This window comes from Notolabrus celidotus, chromosome 17, assembly GCF_009762535.1.
Source record: "Notolabrus celidotus isolate fNotCel1 chromosome 17, fNotCel1.pri, whole genome shotgun sequence".
Lineage (NCBI taxonomy): Eukaryota > Metazoa > Chordata > Actinopteri > Labriformes > Labridae > Notolabrus > Notolabrus celidotus.
This window is the reverse complement of record NC_048288.1, coordinates 20,200,435-20,221,910: the sequence shown is the minus strand read 5'-3', so window position 1 is coordinate 20,221,910 and position 21,476 is coordinate 20,200,435. Positions and strand designations below refer to the sequence as shown.

The following is a 21,476-nucleotide window of genomic DNA, read 5'->3' as shown; positions in this document are numbered from 1 at the left end:
ATTGTGACCTTTGATTGTTTGAGTGCGACTGCAACAGAAGGGGTGGGTGAGGCTTGCGGTGACAAGAAGTGAGTACAGCAAGGAGCATTAAAAAGCAGCCCCCTTCATGGTCGGAAACAAGCTTTCAGTGTCCAACCAAACCTTTTAATTTTCCGCTTCATTAAGAGCTCCAGTGCTGGTGCTTTGAGCCCAAGGCCAGAGGCCGCTTGAGGCAGAGGCGGAGCCTTTAATAGCCTGTTTACAACCAGACTTGTGCGGCGTGGGGAGCAAATGGAAGGACTGAGCTTGTTAACAATTTAATGGCTGCGGTGACTGATTTAAGGATTTGCATACTCACAAAGGTCATATTTGTTAGGCCCTTCTCTGGGCAAGACTTAAACCCACATTCACTGAGGTTTATGATCCGCACTGATCATTTTCAGGGATGCGTGGTTGTAATGACATATAATTGGAAACGGCTTCCCTCCTTTGCAGCCACTTTATAGGTCAGGGAATTTGTGTTTAGTACTGCAAACAAAGACAAGTGTGGTACCAATATTTCACATGACTGTCAAGAATCAATTTGTATATGTAGAATAAATTCAAATAAAACGCAATGACAGGTGCTCATGAACAACACTAATAATGTTCAAACTTGTAACAGCACAATTTTGCTAATTTTTGTAAATGTTCTAATCATTGACTGCTTATAGACATGGACAATATCTCTTCATCTCCTCCCATTGTACAAAAAGTAAAGCCAAAATACTGCTGTTGATACTGACATATTGCACAGGTGACGTATTTTTGAGCCAAGGCATGTATGGAATCAAGCCAGCTTATAGAGCCATGAAATTGGGGTCAAGCCCCTTCCACCAACCCAAACAATCAATCAATCAATCAATCTTTATTTGTATAGCGCCAAATCACAACAAACGTTATCTCAGGACGCTTCTACAAACATAGCAGGTCTAGACCACTCAAATTATGAACAGAGACCCAACTTCAAGACAGGGTAAGACTCAGTCTTACCCCACCTTAATTCACCATGAGCATTGCACATCGCAATAATTAACTAGTTACAAGGAAAACTTCCTTTTAAACCTCAGGCAGAACCAGACTCATGTTAGACAGCCATCATGCCTCGACTGAGTTGCGTCTGGAAAGAGGGATAGAGGAGAATAAGAGGGAGCGGTGATAGTGATGAGACAAGTAGTAGAAGCTGTTGCCGCTGGAGTCCAGCACGTCCGTATCAGCTGGAGTCTGGACCGCCACAGCAGGATGCCTACGGCAGCTCTGAGGGACTTACGAGACAAGGGAGCTCAGGGACTCCAGAAGGGTCTAGGGTTAGTAACTTTAATGGGAAAGGCAGGGTTAAAGTAAGTAACAGGGGGTTGGGGGGAAGGTGGTGAGATAGGATCCCAGTGTGTACATGACTTAAAGACCCAGATGTACAACTTCCATTTGAATGCAGCAATTCACTTTTTTCATCGATACTGTGAGCACCTTTAATTACACATAACACAATTGATACAAACAATGTCATCATAGTGTCAGACTCTGCTTGGCCTACTAACTTGAATATCTTGTAAACATGTCACAGTGAGTACCCCATCATCCTTTTTACATCACCCACGTCCCACTGACAGGGAAAACTTCATGCTGCGAAGGACTCTTTCGAATAAGCAACTTTGGAGGATTTCAGGGGCAGGCTTTTAGGAGTGCATGTGTTAAAAGGGCTTGTGATTGCACTTACTCATCTTTGTAAAGATATTTACCATTGCAGATTTATGGAGCTATGAATAACTTACAAAGTCTCACAGAAGTAGCTGATGGTTTTGACTCTGTCTTTGTGTTATTTTAAAGGCAGTTCATACATAAAATGGAGCTATGAATAATGCAGCTGCAATACGATCCTATTGCTTTGCATGTCACAAACCAGAGCCGTTAGCAAAAGAAAAGTCATTGACTCAAAATAAAGAATAAGAATCTTGTCTGTTAGTTTTCATAAAAAAGAGAGTGAGCTTTTTAATTTAGATTGTGGATGTAAAGAGAGCAGGTTATTAAAGGCAGATTGACAGAACGTGGCATACATCACGTGTCCTGGATTTCCTCAACACCATGTCCTTATCTCTCCTTCTCTTTCTTTGTATTCTGCTGAAAAGGAGTGGAGATGGTGACATTATGATTTAAGAGTAGCCCATGTTTTAGCACCTTAGTGGCTTTTGACAGCTCTTTCTTTTCTCCCTTTGCCTTCTTTTTTCTCACTTTCAGCTAGACTCTGTCAGACCGTGTCATACATGCAAGGTTACACGTTGTCTGTACAAGGACTACGGGCATACAAAGTCAATGGACCTTGACTGAAACCAGTGTCAAGTTGCAGCAGAACGGGGAAAACCAGGGCTGCCGAGTGTGGCCAAGGCTAACGCTGTTGTGATGTGAATTTATGTCCAGTGGATGTGTGAGCTGAACCTGCAGATTATAAACAAAGGTGGAAGGCTGGCTGAGTACTGATACGTTGCAACATGGGATGACAACCCGAACCTGAGGCACAACTTGACCAGTGGAGGTGTTTGAAGGGTGGGCACACGCTACATTACCCTACAGGGAACACATCCACCTCTTTGTCAGTGCCGTCCTTTTCATTATACTCTCATCAGCCTCTGTATCATGAATTAAAAAGGCCAGCTGCAAACACAGATCTCATTTGACCTGGAAGTAGGGCAGGTCACCTAGCAAAGCATGCTTGTGGCCTTTTGGAATTGTGTGTTTGTTGCCTGTTTGGTTGCTTCCAACTGGCTGCATGCCTCCACCAGTGAAACTCAGCATTGAAAGTCCTTCCAAGTCACTGGTCATGACAGGCGTTCCCTGGGCTCTTTCTGCTGCCCGAGGGTGACCCTAATACCCTCTCATACCTCCATGTGGAACAGAGGGCACATGGCAAGGGCGAGCGTGCTGGGCACTGGGATGCTTGATGGCGGATTGTAGTTTGATGGGAAAAGATGGAATGAAGCATGACAAGACTAGGAAATAAACCTTTGGAGGAAAACATGAGAGAACATGCTGAACAGTTTACAGATGAAGAAATGCTGCCCAGACAATAGACATGATTAGAATTGGATTAGAATTAGAATTGGATTACTGGTAATTCTCTGCTCCTGATGGCCAGTACCAATTGGATTACCAATTTTTTTCTCACTTTCTCACAAGAAGTTCCTAATGTGTAGTTTGTGCAAACCTGAGAGTAAGACAGGCCAATGTATAAGGAGCAAAGAACGACTCATATATCCATTAGGGATACAAATTATAGGTACTCTCTGTGATCGATCTTTGGAAACGTTAACGATCAATTATCAATTAATCTTTAAAGAAAGCGTAGATGTTTACTGTGACAAAAACAATACCAAATACGTTTTTTTCCACAGCAACACATTATATTGAAGAGCTACGGATCATATAAATGCATACAATGTTAACACACTGAATATTAACGGGTGGAGCGGGCTCATAGAAAACTTCTCAGCAGATGCACAGTCATATAAAGTGAAGGCTTAGTCTACAACATGTGGATTAACTGCAACAAGAGAACTGAACAGAAACATATTTCAGACTCCGTTTCTCGTTTTTTGCCGCCTGTTCTTATTGAGAAAAATAAGCATGTATTCAGGGTCACTTTCTACTCCCTACATTTCCTGTTTCTTTCCAGCTGTCCTATCAGTAAAGGCAGAACTCCCTGACAAAAAAAGAAAAGAAAGAAAGCCATGTTAAAATTTTCATCCAGCCACTGGGCTGTCAAACTAAGCATACTCACTGGACTAACATCAGAAGTCCATATGCCCGTGGTAAAACTCGTCCATGGAGACTATGCCTGGGTTCCAAATGTGCAATTAGCTGGCACAGTCTTTGGTCTTCTTCTTCTTCAGAAATAAAGTTGGTCATCAAGTGCTGTAACTTCAGTGATTTTGTTATTAGTTGCTTCAGCTTTGGGGTTGTCTTTGGTAAACTTTCTTGATCTCAAATGCTCATTTCATCTGCACTATGGAGCTACAGCACTGGAGTTAAATTTTTCCTGATAATGCTAGCTGTGGATTTATATTCTGTGAATACATCTTTGTTGCAGTGAGGATTTTTCAGGTGACTTTCAAGAATTGTTGCATTGAAACTTGAGAACTTTTTTCTCCTCCCGGAACATTTGCGGCACATGTTTTGCAAATTGCAATCATGTTATCCTCCTCTGAAACATTAAAAAACACCCACACCGGTGACGCCATTATGACTCTCTGCAGCTGTATACAGTTTTTCTTCTTCTTTGCACCTGATGGCGGAGAGCATACTGCCACCTACTGTGTCAGAATGTAGATGATTATTTGATCAGAAATTAAAGCAGTTATTCTCACTTTTTATTAGACAAAACTGCACTATTTAAAGCTAGGGTTAGTAGTCACGGAAAACTAGCATGAATTTAAATGTAGCATTACCTCAGAACGACGCCTCCGCTCAAATGCACGAGCGCCGCTGCTTCGCAACCACATGATCCTGACTGATTCCAAACCGGTCCTCAGGACATCGTTTGCGTTTTGCACTACTTCAACTCATGTCTCAATCAGCGGTATGAAAACACCAAAACATTATCGAAGTGAAAGTTAAAAACACAAACAAACATGAAATGTACGCACAGGAGGCGGGCAGAACCGCAGGACAGGACAGGCAGGGATTGGTTGGTGTTTTCCCAGGTTTACTCCGGCTGTAGATAGCGGCTTTTTTTTTCCACACTTTTTTAAGAACACATTATGTTTTGATTGCCATCGGGACATAAAGATCATTTTAACCAATAAAACAAAAGTGTATCTAAATCTGACCACCAACCCCAGCATTAAATGATGAATAATAAATGGTTATTTTCATTATTGGCTATCAATTTATCAGACCGATATATACCATACAACCCAAGATATCAGGGGGGTCAGAGAGAAAATAAGTGGATTGTAGAATGAATTTGCGACAGAAACAAAGGGATGACTCATGACAAAATTAGAAATTGTACCAATAGAGTTAAGTATAATTTATTTAAGTCTTTACAGATCAAATATAGAAATTAGATCAAGAGTTGCTGCTGGGAACATAGATGGCATGGATTGTAAGAGAAAGGTTGAGTACATGGCTGCAGAGATATGAAACAGCTGTACCCTTGGCTTTGGCTCTTGAACCTATCATGCACCGGTCCTCTGCTGTCTCTCTGTCCATCCATCGGTGCCTCTGCCTCTTGTTGGCCCTTTGTGAGGCTGCGGAGTCCCAGCGGAGGAATCCTGACCTCCCCCAGCTGGCTCCCCTTTTCTATGGCTTACCATCAACATCCCCATGCACAGCAGCATCGCCATCTGGAGAATTCCCCCCTCCCACTCTCTTTATTGTTTCCCCACAAAGATACTGTCTGGTTCTTTATTACAGCTAGGTGCACACAATGCATTGAATACTCATTCCAAACCACCGTGGACAGCAGGTTTTTCATTGATGCACACCCAAACAACTGGAAGGCAGACTCATTTGTTTTTGTCTAGAGATGAAAGCCCCACATGTGATGGTATAAAGTCTGAGCACAGGACAGTACATATAAATAATGGATATTTATTCTGTTTGATATTCTTTTCATGCGCTCACAGAGACCATCAGACTGTGGAATTATTTCTACAGTTGGCTGGGAGGACAACGGCCTTTTACAGGTCATTGGACATTTATTCCGGTTTCAGCTGTGCCAAGAAAATAAGGCCAGATGTACATGAGACACAACCATCCTCCTGTCTCTTTGTAGGACACCACTGCACATTTATATTAGCATAGTAAAGGCCAGTGTTGCTGCTTTTCATAATTCCCCCATCTCTGTGCTGTGACTCACTTGTGTTAAGTAGATTTAGACGCCATAGGGCATTTGCATTCAGTTCAAGGTGAGCCCCTGCTCTGTCATGTTTTGACATTCAATTTAGTGTTGTGGATTTTCTCTTTATGATTACTTTGTCTAATAAAATGACGCTGCTGCAGCTCAGAAAAATATCCGTTATAAAACCTCACATAGACGACTCACTGACTGATATCACTTCCATCAGCTGGAACCCCATATGAAAGTAATGATTAATCCACTTGTTCTAACATATTGGTGGCTTCATACAGCGTGCTTCATTGTATATAGACTGCATGATTGAAACCCCAATAATTGCCAATCCTTCAGATGTCCAACCAGACACAATCACTTGGACGCAGCATTCGCCGCATGACTAGTATGCTAGGTATTGTTGTTCTGGGATTTCATCAGGATTCAATAGCCTGTATCTCGTGTGTGTGAGGAATGGTGGGACACGACAGGAGGGACAAGCGGAGGAAAGAATAATTACTGGGCCTATTTCCTCCCCGAGTCATTCACGCACCAGCAGGCCCCACGAAAAAGGGGACTCTCCCCTTGCATTGTTATTATGAGATGAAAAATGGGCAGCAGATCTGTGCAGTGACAGGCCGTTTGGTGTATTTACCTGTCATTTGTCTCCTTTTGGACAGGAGTGGACACTGTGCAGTTTGAGGCGGTGCTCGCCGGCTGATGATATCAGTTTTTGAGCCCCTGCTTTGTGTGGTAGATGGATGTGCTGCACTGTAAGTGTTTGGTGTAATCTAACCACATGCTGGTTGTCGGACATGGAGAGAAACACAGTGTGTTTCAGATGTAATACATTTGAAAGCAGGCCTAATTAAAAAGCGAACAGGCACTTGGCAAGCATTGATTGTTTGTGTACCTGCACATCGAGGATAAGGACGAGACCATTCAACTGCAAGGATACTCTGTATTAATTAGTGGCTCGAAGCAAAGGCCACATTTGAACATGGAGAAAATGAATTGGCATGTTTTGTCACTTTTCCTCCTGCACTCATGTTGCAGGATCAGGTGGACCGCTGCTCGTCTGCTGATATTGGCTGTAAGTAATGATTGAATCTTGAGCAGAGGGTACACCAAGTGAACACATCAATACACATCAACTGAACCCAAACTCTATCATTAGCTTTAAAAATGGTAAAGTTAGGCCGTTTCCAATTTTGGTGTTTACTGGGTCAATTTGCATCAGCTGTCAGGCGTATGAGGACTAATGGAGGTGTCATGCTGGGTTTATTCATGAGCTCAGAATTATATCATTCTATCTGCCTTCAGGATAGCTCAGAGTTATTGAGCCTTTAAGGTTTTCAACTTCCATTCAGTTAGACGATGAACACTTACTCAAAAGTCTTTCCTTTCATGTGTTAACACAGCTGTGGCATTAATCGGTATCCATTGACTTAGTCGGTGAGAATGACTCAGCTTGGACAAAACAGCCCTCAAATTCCAAGGACACTGATCTTCTCAGGACTTTTTGTCCTATGCATATTAGCAGTGATCTTCATTTCAGCATGAGCTAGTCAAACGTTGCTTCATTATTTATAAGTTACTCCATTCTCCCCAAGGCTCACAATGGGTGTTTTGTGACCTAACGGTGGAGACCTCCTGAGAGGAACTGCCCACAGGCATGCCTCCAGTCCTTTTTTTCTCTGAGATTTCAATCCCAGTAGGAAGGCTGAAGGATTCAAAGACTGCCATAGTTTGTTGTGGTAACTTGAAGCATAACTAGAACAACAAAACAAGGAACGACATCGTAGGTTCTGTTTGCTCGTTAGGAGTTGTGTTATATTGCTGATACATAAAAACAGAATTATTAAATCCAGTCTGTGTTTGGATCAATTTTTTTAAGGCTGCTGTTGCAAGCAGGTTTTTTAAAGATGGCCGTAGCAGATGCAGTAGCAACCAAGCGGCAATCTGCTCGAGGCTGGCTCCGGAAGAACCGGAACCCTCATACACATCAATTCAAAAAAGTCAATCTTTACAGCAGAAATAAACATGTTTACAGCCTGGTACAAAAGATGAGTGTAGTCTGGATAGCTCATTTCTTGATCGGCACACACTGTACGGGGGATGGATTTTTTGATATCGGGCAATTTCAAAGATAGTAAGATTATGAATTTTCCATTATGACAGGCTCAGCTGACTTGATTGACAGGCGGGAACATTGTAGTTGTTTGCTAGGAGACTCAAAGCCCACCTCTTTACCACACACTAAAGGCTGATTTATACTTCTGCGTCTCCCCTACGCAGCAGGGGCTGACGCAGACATGAGCACCACATACTTGTGCGTCAATGTGTCTGTGTCGCGCAGCAATTCTCTGCCGAAACGCCTGAGGGCAGTGTGGTCTCTCTGATAGCCGGTCGCCTGCTCCCGGCCCCGCTACGATCTCTGTTTACTTTTTCACAGAGATTCGGAGCGTGTTCTGTTAATCTACAGCTGTTAATCACACATGTTACTGTTTATCATACAGACATGATTACAATGTAACAATGTCATTTAGCAGACGCTTTTATCCAAAGCGACGTACATACAAGAACAAGAACACAAGCAAAGATCTAGACAAGAGGAAACAAGATCAGTAAGAGTAACAAAGTGCTTCAAGTCAATTTGGGTGCAGGTACTGCCAAGCAGTGTAAAGGCAATGCACAAAAATAAGTAAGGAATTTTTTTTTTTTTTTTTTTCCCCGAAATAATGAACATCTACAATGAAGGAACCAACCAATTTAAGACCTTCCATTATCATCATCAACAATTAACATCACCACAATAATGACCAAAGTACCAAGTGCTGGGTCCCTCAAGAGCTGAACACAGATTCCCAGAGTAGAGCAGGACAGTGCGAGTCAATCGTAGCTGGAAGACATGATCTGCCGCTGGGGACAACAGTGGAGAACAGTGATTACATGAAGAATAGAGAGGAGGAGATGAAATACACGGCCGATGTGTGGCCGATGTCCGGGATCCCGGAAGTGCTGTAAATGCGGGAAAGACAAAGCCGCTGAGCGGACCAATCACAAGGCTTGCGGTCCGCGTCGGCTCTACGGGGAGTTACATTTTGGAGGCGGTGCACGTCTGTTAAGTGCGTAGGCCTCTGCGTAGGTACGGGAGCTACGCGGACCTCTGGCGTAGGGTACGCCGTTGCTTCAACGCAGAAGTATAAATCAGCCTTAACTCAACAGCAGTTCGGTTGAATTCAGCATTTCCAATATGGCTCCAGCCGCCGACTGGCTTCAAAACAGCGCTTCAGAAACAGGTGTAGGTGACGTCACAGATACTACATCCATTATATATACAGACTATGGTAGCTACTCATGCTCAGTGGGATAATGCATTACATCAGTGTTGAAGTCCAGTCAGCAAACCTTGAGTACAAATAAAAATCAGAACTTGATTTGGACTGGGTTTGATTGCATCCTGTGGCCCTTTGTGAAAAAACATACCCAAGTCTCTCCTTCCAGTTTGCTATTCTATTCACCTTCCTCTCTCTCAATAAAACATAAATGCCCCCCCCCCCAAAAAAAAAGATATAAAAAAGCAAACAAAAAGCAAACAAAAAATGTCCCAGTTTGCCAACTTTTCTTGAAGCTAAGCAAAAGTTTCTCCTGCTTTTAAAGAGCCAGATGTTCTTGTAAGGGATTAGGAGGTGGCTGGTCAAGGAAACTCAATTTGGCTCTCTGTGGGAGATGTCACTCAGGACATGGTGGGCAGGGATGCATTTAGACTGGTTGCTGCAGGAACTTGCATAGTGGCTTGAGAAGATAGCATTTTCAGTTTACATCCCCTGAGTTCAAAAATGTCCAAATACATTAGCAACAGCAATATGAGGGTATCTTAAACCAGAGGAACTTCTAAGAAGTGTGATCCCAGTTCTGGCAGTGCAAACACAAGGAGAAGTGGCGCAATCCTCCAACTATTCTCGGAGCTATGAAAAATACATTCCACTCTGAAAAGCCTAATATCAACTGTCACAAGTAGCATTAGAGCATTTTCACTCTGGATTGAAAATGCTTTCTGTCAGTTTAAAATGTTAACATTTACTTATCTTCATATTAAGCTGCCTCCACTTTGGACCCATACTGAGAGACCTTTAAAAAACGTCTGATGTTTCACTTTTAGGTAAGAGCAAGGAAACCTTTAAGAGCTCCTGCAGAACATTTAGTCTGACAGTTATGTGTACATTGACAACTAACAATAAAAGTCAGTCAAACGTCTCTCTTGTCGTAGGAATAATGGACTGTCAATGTGGAACACTCCAATCTTGCCCTAAATTGACATTAACAGAAGACTGCAGATCTCGACTGCAGATTTTGACTGCAGCTGGACAGATTTTAGGTTATAGGCAGTTTGTTTATCTGCAGGATCAGTATTTCACCTAGTGAGGCTGTCAACACAAACAATGCTGTTTGAAACGCCAGCAAGGCAGTGTTGTCTCTTTCTTCCCCAGCGCCTCGAGAAGAAAGCTACATAGATTAAATTAAACATACAAGCTGTGTTTCTAAATTTGTATTCTGCAGAGTTAAAGCCGTATAACAATTTCAACCCTCCGACATCTTTGCTATTGCTAACCAGCTTCACCTTGAGTGACTGGTTAGAGGCAGGGATTCTGACGCCCTGGGCCATTTTAGTTTGCTGATCAGACTTTAGGTGGGAGCTGATCTCCACATACACACATCTGTCTGCAAAAGGTTTGCTGTCAGAAGTAAATTCCCAGCGATCAATCTGTTGCTACACTCAGAATGACACACTGCCATTATTTTCTGACACTGGCGGCGATGCTGAAAATGATAGCGCTATATACACTGAAAGGAAAGTCAATTTGCCCCAGCGATTTGCAGAAACAGATCATAGCAGTCAACCAACACTGTGTTGACTTTGATGGCACCAATCACAGCAGTGGAGAGACACGTGCCATGAACTCAGTCCCACAAACTCTGCGGTTGGTGCTTTCAGGTTTCCCCTCTCTCTCTCTCTCTATCTCCTTTTCTCTCTCCGTTACTTCCTCTGTCAATACACTCGCTGCACGCCTCACTGGCATGCTCTCCTACACTCAGCCCCCTAGAAAAACACAATCATTAAAAAATAAATACATAATGCCGATAGCAGCGAAGCAGGTGGGAGTGTGAGCCTTCAGACTGACTCAGACTGACTCATACTTCTGCCCACTGACTGAATGCATTTACTCAAAACCACTGCCGACTTTATGGATTTTGGGTATTGATTTTCTTATTTTAAGACTTAATGAACTGTAAAGAAGAAAGAAAAAAACTGGAATAATCCCTCTCCTCTATTGGACAGCTTTTCCTTAGTGGCTGACATTAAGAAGTCAGTATTTCTATGCATAATTGAAAGCATTATGATTTCATTAATGGATTGGGTGGCCTCACAGAATGCTGGAGTCATGATATACAGTAAATGCTCGGAAAGTCAATACCTCTCAAACACACATACAAGCTTTTACAGCAAGTGAATTCAGCCTTGTAATTATGACATTTTCAACCGACTGTAAGCTCAATAAAAAGTGGAATATCACTTTAAACGCTTGCCTCTATACCTGCTGTAGATGTTTTATTCAACTGTATTGCTTTTCAAAGATTCGTCCAATCTTTCCCCCACGTTACATTTTACCAAATTTCCTCACAAAACACAACAATACGTGCTGATGTAGAACTCCACAACAACAATCTAACCTCAAGGTCTGTTTACTAGCTGCTCTGGAGCTTCAATTATGTTACATAATCTTAAACAGCAGACGTAAATTACCAGTTTAACACCCCTCAGTTCAGTTTTGATTTCCAAGGGGCGTTATTTAGGTTTCTAAACAATGAGTTTCAATCATATGAGGTTGAACATAACACATGGGCTTTTGGCGTAGTCCAATATCATAGCCAACCCTGACCGTTTAAATGTGTCACATCAACCTGTTAAATTTACACCCATCAGCCATAACATTATGAGCGCCGACAGGTGATGTAAATAACAGAGATTATCTTGTTATAAGTCAGTGGCTGTCAGTGGCGGATAAATGTGAGGCAGCAAGAGAACATTTTGCCCTCAAAGTTGACGTGTTGGAAGCCAAGGATGGAAAACAGGCAACAAGGTCATTTGTGGCAAGGCTCATTTATGTATGTGGGGGGAGTGGCGGCTGGCTTTGGTTTTTTGATCCAACAGAATTGTAAATGGAGCTTGAACCGTTGAAAAAGTAGACCAGTCAAGGTGAACCCTGTCCACTCCTGAAAGCTCCTACAATGGTCATGTGAGCATCAGAACTTTGGACCACGGAGGAATGGAAGAAGGTGGCCTAGAGGAGGAAGACAATAACAGGTTCAAGGTGCTGACTTGGTCTGTAAATTCCCCAAATCTCGGTCCAATCAAGCATCTGTAGGAGGTCTAGTGGAGTCCATGGATAGTCAAGGGCTGTTTTGGCTAGAGGTCCACCAAATGTGAAAGTCAGGGCCGATACAGATACTGACGTTCTTTTGCTTTATTCATTGCTACTCCAAGTGTCTGTTTTTCAATTCAGCTACAACATTTAATGTATTTAATTTTTTCCTAATAGTTCCTCCACTTAAAATGTCACAGGAACATGTCTTGCAAACTGCATGTAGCTGATCTTTTGTAGAGACAGTGTAATACTCCCACACTGCTGACATTTTCTCTCCGGTTTTCCAGGAGGGGACTTCTTCAACTCAAAAAAGACTGTTTTATGAATCTGCAGTTTAATAAACTAGCTTAGCATTTAATGGATGTGACATAAAAGAAAAAATAAGCCAATGCCATCGGTCCATTTTATTTGCTTGTTTTTTTAAACAGGGCTGATATTGGCCTATACGAATGTTCAAAACATACATTGGTGCGTTCCTGGTTTTAGCCCTGATATAATGAAGGGAGGATATTAAGCAGGTGATCAAAATGTGATAGCTAGTTGATGCATATCAATATTGAAGTGAAAGGGCATTCAGATGGTTCACATGAATGGCACATGGACTGTATAATAAATGGACGTATCTATGATGCCATAAAAAAAATCACTGATCTTCTATTTGAATGGTTGTGTATGTGGTTTCTGGTGTTTCTGCAGCCAGCCTAAAGTGGATGTTCGATAAACTGCAAATTTTAGCACTTCCGCATGGGCTTCATATTTTAAAGGTGACATATCACACTTTTTTCATCAATATATATTGGTCTAAGAGGTCCCCAAAACATGTCTTTAAAGTTTATGCTCAAAAAAACACTTTGAAATCAGATTTTGGCATGCCTGAAAAGCCCTCTTCTTCAGTACTCCTCAGAACACTCTGTTTTCTCTCTGACCACGCCCCCTCAGGAAGTGGATGTGCCTCGGCTGTCCAGCACCTTGATCTAATGTTTACATGATGGCTGAATATACACGGCTGCTCACAGATAGCGTTACTTCAACCCTCTGAATCTGATCCAGAATCTGATCCTGACGGAGAGGCGCCTGCAGCAGGACCTTTCTGAAGGATTGGTCATAGATTTAGTGTTTCTTGTTGTTTTATTTATCAGTATGTAGACGTGTGTCTTGGTACACAGCTACGAACATGTAGCTATGTGGCTATGCTAACTAGCGCTAGCACTTATCCATGATAAATAAAAATCATCTTCAAATCATAGATCTTCAAATCTGCAGGCCTGGGGAGTAAAACCGACCTCTACCAGAAAGGCAGCAGGACCTTTCTAAAGGATTGGTCACAGATTTAGTGTTTCTTGTTGTTTTATTTGTCAGTATGTCGACGTGTGTCTTGGTACACAGCTACAGCTACAGCTATGAACATATAGCTATGTGGCTATGCTAATTAGCGCTAGCACTTATCCATGACAAATAAAAATCATCCACTAGATCTTCAAATCTGCAGACGTGGGGAGTAAAACCGACCTTTGTGTTTATTAAGACAGCCTACAACTAGCATGCCTCCGTCCTAAGCTCCTTGTTAGCACACATTTGTGCAGGTAATGAAAAACGGAGGGGGGATTCAGTATTATTTTATACAGTCTATGGGCTGAACAAGCTCCGAGCTCTGACTCCGTGACAGACCGGATATTGTTGTTACGTAACAAAAACACGGAAGTCTGAAACGGCTCGTTTCACACACATTTACAGAAAGGTGGAGAAATCAGAACAGGGGCAGAATGGATTTTTTTCATTCTCGGGGGGTTTGTAGACATGCCAGGGAAACATATTTCAGGTAGAGAACCATTAAAAAGTCCATTTTGCATGATATGTCACCTTTAAGACTGCAGGTTGCCGCCTTGAATGCCAGCAATCTTGGATTTGAAAAAAAATGCATGAAGAGTTAAACTCAGCCACAAACAGCTGTGATTGAGCCCCCTGAAATATGCCAGAAATCTGGCTTAAAGGGAACCAGACCATCTGCCAGAGCTCAGAAAACTTCCAGGTTTTTATGCTTCCAAGGCTATGACCCCAAAAATCTCACCTTATTTTCCATTCATAAACTGCCTGACAACATCCATCATCTGATCATATCATGAGTCATGTTTAAGAAGCCAGCCAACGCCCTGAAATTGTGCACAAAATTGAACAGACTAAGGAACAGATTATATTTGTCTGCTGTTTAAAATGGTCAATAATGAACTTTGAAGTTATCTCCTTTAGTCATAAAAATATCCCCCTGTGTTGTACGTTGAAAGACAGTTTAGTTTAAAATTGAACTATAAGGCAGCTTTATTGGATTTAGTGATGTGCAAGGTAGAAGGTAAACCTGATTTGAACAGATGTAACTTTGTAGGATGATCTGAGAGTAAGAGCAGGTGTACTCATTTAATTAATGAAAAGATAAATAGTGGATGCCGGCTGTGGTTTGAAAGAGTTTCACTTTAAAAACAGTTTAATTTATCCAGAGGAACCTCAATGTTACCCCTTTTCCTGTAACTTTCAGCTCTAATTTACCTGTAAATATAATTCCAGTGAGTCTTCTTACAGCTTTTCCATTTGTGCAATGCCTCCGAACAAAGGAGAAAGATTGAATCTCATTCATTGTCAGGCATCATTGAAAGCCGGCTTCACTAACGGGTGTTTGAATGCCTGAAATTTTTATCTAAGCATGTAAATCTTTTGAGGTTTCTCTGTGAATATCTCGCAGTGGCCTCCTCAGCTATTCCTAATTATTGTATTCTGAACTGTGCAGAGCAGACAGCCACAGGTTCACTGGTGGTGTTTATGCGGGGGCCTTCTAAATGATTTTGTTCTGCTCGGCTGCACACTTTAATGAAAGTGTAAATGCTTTTGGAATGGTGGAATCAGCTGAGTTGGGCGGATTAGCACTTCCTCCTTCCACAGCCTTGATGTTTAATTACCACAAGTTTGTTGTTTTCGTATTCATCTGATACTTTTTTCCCCCTTCTTTTTTAACTTTCAGACAGCTCACATTTAGCCAAAGGCCTGAGTAATTGGTGTATTTGGGAGGAGGAAGAGTGTGTCTGGTTTCTGTCTGCCAGACAGAAGATCTGTAAAAAGGAAGTTTGGGGGCAGCCAATCGTTTTAGCGCAACTGCCACATTTTCCACACAGGCTTCTCGGCAAAACATGGATATTTATTTTGGGGTTTTTAATTTCTCTATATCATTCTCTCTGCTTTTTCACCCACTATCCTATCAAACCATCCAAAAGAAAACCACACCCATGCACCCATCCTCTCCTCTTCCTTCCTCCTGTGACATCAGGCTCTGGATTATCATTACTCCCAGCCGGTGGAGTGTGTTTAGGTCACTGGTTGGCTCTGACCTGTATTTAGCATTTAAATCAGGCCAGGCCTGGCTGTGATCTCATTACCAGGGCCACCTGACTGTATTTGATGTAAAGCCTGGGCATTAATAAAGATTCCTCCCGGCATTGAGGGAGGAAAAGATGAGGCTTGTCTTGCAGCCTAGGTAATTTATTGCAGCAGAACAAGATGGAGAGACTGTGTTATTATAGACTTGATCGCTTGGCATGGCCGGCTTGTAATTGATCTGTGCTCTGCAGGAGTGCTCGCCGGTGATGGAGGGTGTGGCTTGTGGAGGAAGAATTCGATGCAGAATGTAATGCATACTGTATAACTGTGAGATGGATCCATAGTTTGAAAAGCGAGAGGACGGGTAGAAGAGGCTTAGACAAGAGGATATTGATCGAAAAATACTCCCTGTGACATATTTAGCAAATTGTGTGGGAGCGGGTGTTTTACAGTTTGCACACACCCCTTTTTGCTAATAGAAAATACTTGATTCAGTCTAAGCAAACAGAAGACTGGTAGACAGAACTAGAAAATCAAAAGTCCAGTTTTTATCCCTTGCTCAGTTTTTTATCTTCCTCTTTTCCCCTCATATCTTTAAGGTCAGCCTCACATAAAGATGATAAATTGCTTGAAAATCATTCTTCACCCTCATTAGAAGTCATTACAAAACATAAAAAAGGTTCTAATTAGGCTAAAGTATATTTCAGCATTACTGTTAGCTATTAAAATCACATTATGTCCATTTATTAAAACCTCAAGCTCTCATTAGACATTTACAAGCTGCTCATGAATCAGGTTTCATTGTTTTGATAGCTGTTCCTGCCGGAGTCAGTGAAATACAACCCCGGTCACCTTTAACACAGTGACTCTCTCCTGTCTGTTGGGGTTAATTCTAATGTGAGCACTCTGATTAGACATGAAAACAGAGTCACTAACAGTAAGAAGTAGATACAGGGATGGAGCCAATACCGATGACTGATACTAAGCTACTCCTGATTGCTGATACCCATAAAATTGCAGGTTCTTTTTTTTAGCTTTTTGTGTTTCAAAATGTGTAGTTTATGCCCACCTGAAAGTAAGAAAGGGTGCGATTTATTGAGCAAAGACACATATATATTTTTTAATATTCTTTCTTAACCAATTCTAACTGAAATTCCTATTTCTAACACCCCAAAAAACAAAGAACAGTTCTAAATCTTAACTAATCATTTATCTATTTTTTAGGATACACCGAAATGAAAATTCTTGGCAAAAACTGAAAACCCAAAATGAGGAAACCAAGGCCGAAAAACCAAAACCGAAAGCAATTATTATGCCAATTATTAGTAGGGAGACCTCGGACAGTTGTAACACGGGTCAGTTGTAACACTTGCACTTGCTGCAATCAGGAACAAATTAGGAATCACCTGATTCACTCTGCACATGCTCAGTTTAGTTGTAGCTAGTTTGTATAGCAGTTTGAAAACACTGGATTGAAAGAGATCAAAGTTATAGACAGAAATGTCAAAAATGTTACAACTGTCCCCGGTCTCCCCTACCATTGCATTTATGGCTCTGACTGTGTGCTAACCTCACTAAAATCAAGGATCTCATCGAACACATCAGACAACGAGGGTGCATGCCCCTCATCTGGTTCAGAGAGACGAGTCCTTTTTTCTGCGCTCAGTTCTCCTTCTCCTGCGCTGTGCGCTTCTCTGTCTCCAAGCAGGTTCTCCGCATCCATCGCGGCCTGGATCATTTGTCATGCAGGCTGCTTTATTCCCACATCCAAGTAATGATCTTTATAACACGGATCAAGTACAGTCGCGATGAAGTGCAGAGGATCCGAATAGATCTCAGTGAAACGTGTGCTGACAAACTCTAAGAGTGTACTTTTCATTGTTTTCACTCCGTGGTCAGTCTCAACCTCTTTGCTTAGAAGACGCTTTAGTGCTGCAATTAAAGGAATAACGGATGCAGACATGTTGACCCTTATCCAGACCATGATCCAGACAAGCGCTTACTGGCCGCGTTTTTTGCTTGCGACATCACAACATTCTGTTTCGGCCATGTTGTTTCGGTGATAAAAGTCTTTCGGCTGAAAACCGAAAATGCACTTTTCGCCGAAAATTTGGAGCACTCCTGTGAATGCACTGGAAACACATACGGACCAACTGATATCACTGTCCCTCTCATTTATTATCTGTTTGTCTGCAACATACATAAACCTAACCTGTGTGTCTTTATTACCTGTTAAAAGGTACCTGTTGACCTGTGAATGAGGAGAGTTAGCAGTGTATTGGCTGTGACGGAGAGCAGAGCAGAGAGACACACATTCAGCAGGAGGGAGGAAGCGCAACTTCAGCTGCAAGCAAACCAATTCTAAAACCTTCATGCAGGTTTGTGTGGATATGTGAATGCGTTTATTCGTGCTTAAGAGAATAACCGCTGTGAAACAGTCAATAATAACTCCCTATTTTCCATCGTATGCGTAACCTTTGCTCTCTCTCTTTACATGATCGCTTTGTTGATTTACTATTGCTGCTCTCTCTCTCTTATATGTTCATTTAACAGCATCTGATAGGAACTATGATTGAAGATCTTACTGTGAATTGTTTTATTTTTCAGGCCTCAGTGCTTTTTGATACTACTAAATGTAAAAATAACATTGGCGACTCAGGATAATGTTCCAAACATGCCATCAGCTAGTGAAATCCTCAGTCTTTTACCTCAGGAAGTAAGAGGTTGGCTAGTAAATTAAGTGATTTTGTCATTAACTTCATTAGCTTTGGGTTCTCAGCTGCAGTCCTGCTACGTCGTATTTCTTTAATACATCTTTGTTGCGAGGACTGCTTTTCAGGTGACTTTAAGGATTTGTTTGTGTGCGACTTGAGGACTTTTATCCTCCTCTCAGATTACTTGCGTCACATGGTTTACAAATTGCGGTTGTGTAACCCTCCTCTGATACAATGTTAAACATCCACGACAAAATGTGTACTCTTTATTCATCTTGTTGAAGCTGTGCTTGATCTTCTCTGCATGTAACATACCGCCACCTACTGCGTCCAAATGTCTGGGCTTGTTAACAAGTAAAAGAAAGCAATTGTATCTTTTTTTAATCTGATGAAATTGTGGAAATGCAGATACAATATCCCTTTTATCAGCTGATAAATGTACGGACTGCTATTTGTCATCCGTTAAATGCATCCCTGGTAGTAACAGATGAGAAATGATGCACTAAACTGAGTTTTTTCTCTGAGTATTTGCAGTGCTCTTACGTTTTAACTACCATAACCTTTTTTGTCATTCTTGTCAGGAAAAAAAATGTGAAATGAGCTGATTCAAAAACATCCCCTCCATCCCTCCACACACTAGGGTAATACATCTTCTTCAACAAAAGCACCCATGAATACAAATCCTGAAGGGCCCTCTATAAAATTGCATATCCTGACAGCAGCATGTCTTATGCACAATGTAACGTCCTTATGCTTTGTACATGTGAAGCATTATCTTTACGAGGCGAGTGAATACTCTCTCAACATTGTCAAAAAATAAAAATAAAAATACAATAAAAACATCGTTTACTGTGTCCTTTGAAGGTGGCTGAAATCTGTGAAGCCTGCAGCTGATATCAGAGCAGCGGCACAGCCGGAGTGCAAATCTGGCCAGACTGTCTTTCTCTCTCAGCATCTGCAACAAGGCACTATTGATCCCTGCGCTTGAGGGAGTCAAATCTGCAACAAATAAGAATCTTCTGGAAGCACATCTGAGCTACTCTTAATAATTTTGCTGTCTTCATCATGGCTGCTTACAGCAGGGTCCTTGAGGGAGCCCAGAATCAATCGAGCACTGCGGAGGTCTGCTTATTATCTGCCAGTGGAGCATCTGAGAGTTATTTCTGATGCAGTAGACAACGATGAAGTAATTGAATATCTAGGGGGGTAAAGGAAATAGTTTATGATAAAAAATAATGCTTGGAAGAAACTTTGATGTCTGCAAGCTGTTGGCACTGTGCTGCAAATGGGAACACTTCCTGCGTGACTCACAGGATTTTGGACAGAACAAGAAGCAGCGACGGCATTTGGAGTTAGCCGTGGTGTGGCAGGGATGTCACTTTGTGTTTGTCACTGCAGTCGCAAATGTTTTCTGGAAATAAATAGATGTGTCTTTTCAAATCAGCTTTGGAGTTAAATTCAATTCCCCAACCCTCCCCACTCGCAACCCCCCCTCCTCCTCCTCCTCCTCCTCCTCCTCGTCTGTCCTCCTGGTCCGATGGTCCTGCTGAATGTCTGGCGAGGGGTGCAAGGGAGGGTGACATCTAGGTCAGACAGAGTGAGTCAGACCTATCACAGGAACACAGGGAGTTTGGCGGAGGAGGAGGTGAAAAATACTCTGAACTCTGTCACTGTTTTCTGTTCTTTTTCTGAACATGCGGCATGAATATTCTGTGACCAAGACTGCGTTCACACTGCATTCAAAATTGACCCTAATCTCAGTTTTTCCTTAAATGTGACTCAGATCTGATTTTTTTTTTCTTAAAGATTAAAGTCACAAGGAGTCTGATATCTTCACATCAGATTTGGGCCACCTTCATATATGGTCCTAAACCAGATACAGGTTAATTGTGTTTGCAGTGCGACCTCAATCTGAACAACCAGTTTGGAATCAGGGATGTGCGAAGTGAACATCGTCACCCTCATTAGACACCACCAGGTTAACTGGGCTGTTGAACTAATTATTAACATTTTCAGTATTTTTGGCCAGAAATGTGAGTCAAATGTTGTCTCAGCTGTGATGCAGCCATCGAATCACTCGACAGGCCTGTAGCTCTGTTTAATAGCTACTGCTATAATGCTTGAAACCTCTACTACCTGCATATAAATAAGCACAGACAGCAGATTCTGTAGTGGAGCGAGGTTTGTCCCCATTTGATCTAAAAAAAAAAAAGAGATGAAGTTGTATGTATGCTATGGCTGGATAAACTGGCATCTAAAGAAACGACAATGAGCAATGTGTAACCAGTAAAGACAAGTAGGCGTTAACCAGCATGGTGGACGAAAGACTGGTGGCAATAAGAAACGATAAGAAACCCCCTCCCCCGTACAGTGTGTGCCGATCGAGAAATTAGCAATCCAGAGTACACTCGTTTTTGTACCAGGCTGTAAACATGTTTATTTCTGCTGTAAAGATCTTTTTTTTATTATTTGTGTGTATGTGGTTTCCGGTACTTCCGGAGCCAGCCTCAAGCGGACACTTGAGGAACTGCAATTTTTTGTACACTTCTGCATTGGCTTCAATTCTCACAGCCGGTTGCCGCTACTAGTTGGTTAGTTTAATTCAAACTTCTTTCTTAATGGCAAGTTAATGAGTCACTTTGGGAAGTCCCTAATCCCAATGCGTGTGACTTTGAGGTCACTCTTGAGCAACTCAAGCCATAGCTCTGCTCTGGTGGGACAGTAGCGGGAGTATCCCTAAGCCCCCCTTTCATTTTGAAGGAAATCTCAGTCTGAAAAGCCAGTGATGCCTGATCCAACCACTCTGCATCCACACGCCTCCGTCCTGAGCTAGAAGCCACTTCTCCACAAGAAAATCATCATTACAATTCAGACTCTCATTCTCCCCTTCAATCCCCTTCAAATTTCACACTGTGGGGCGGCAGTAGCTCTGTGGGGACTTGGCCTCAGAACCAGAAGGTCACCACCGGTTCAAGCCTTAATACGGACCATTGTATGGAAATTTTGATGGTACCTGGAAAGTGCTAGTTCACTTCCTGGGCTCGCCAAGGTGCTCTTGAGAAAGGCACCAAACCCAGAACTCCCTGAGGCGCTGCTTACAGTGTATGTTTGCAGCGCCTTCTC

The 21,476-nt window shown here is 42.1% G+C and overlaps 1 long non-coding RNA gene across 1 annotated transcript in view; it reads left to right on the top strand.

The window, feature by feature from the left end:
- Nucleotides 1-19,174, top strand: part of LOC117828717 — a 70,651-nt gene extending 51,477 nt beyond the window's left edge. Inside the window, exons 2-3 of the long non-coding RNA XR_004634484.1 lie at nucleotides 17,879-18,017; nucleotides 18,935-19,174. This is a non-coding gene — a long non-coding RNA (uncharacterized LOC117828717). The remainder of the gene's footprint in view (nucleotides 1-17,878; nucleotides 18,018-18,934) is intronic.
- Nucleotides 19,175-21,476: the final 2,302 nt, after the last annotated feature.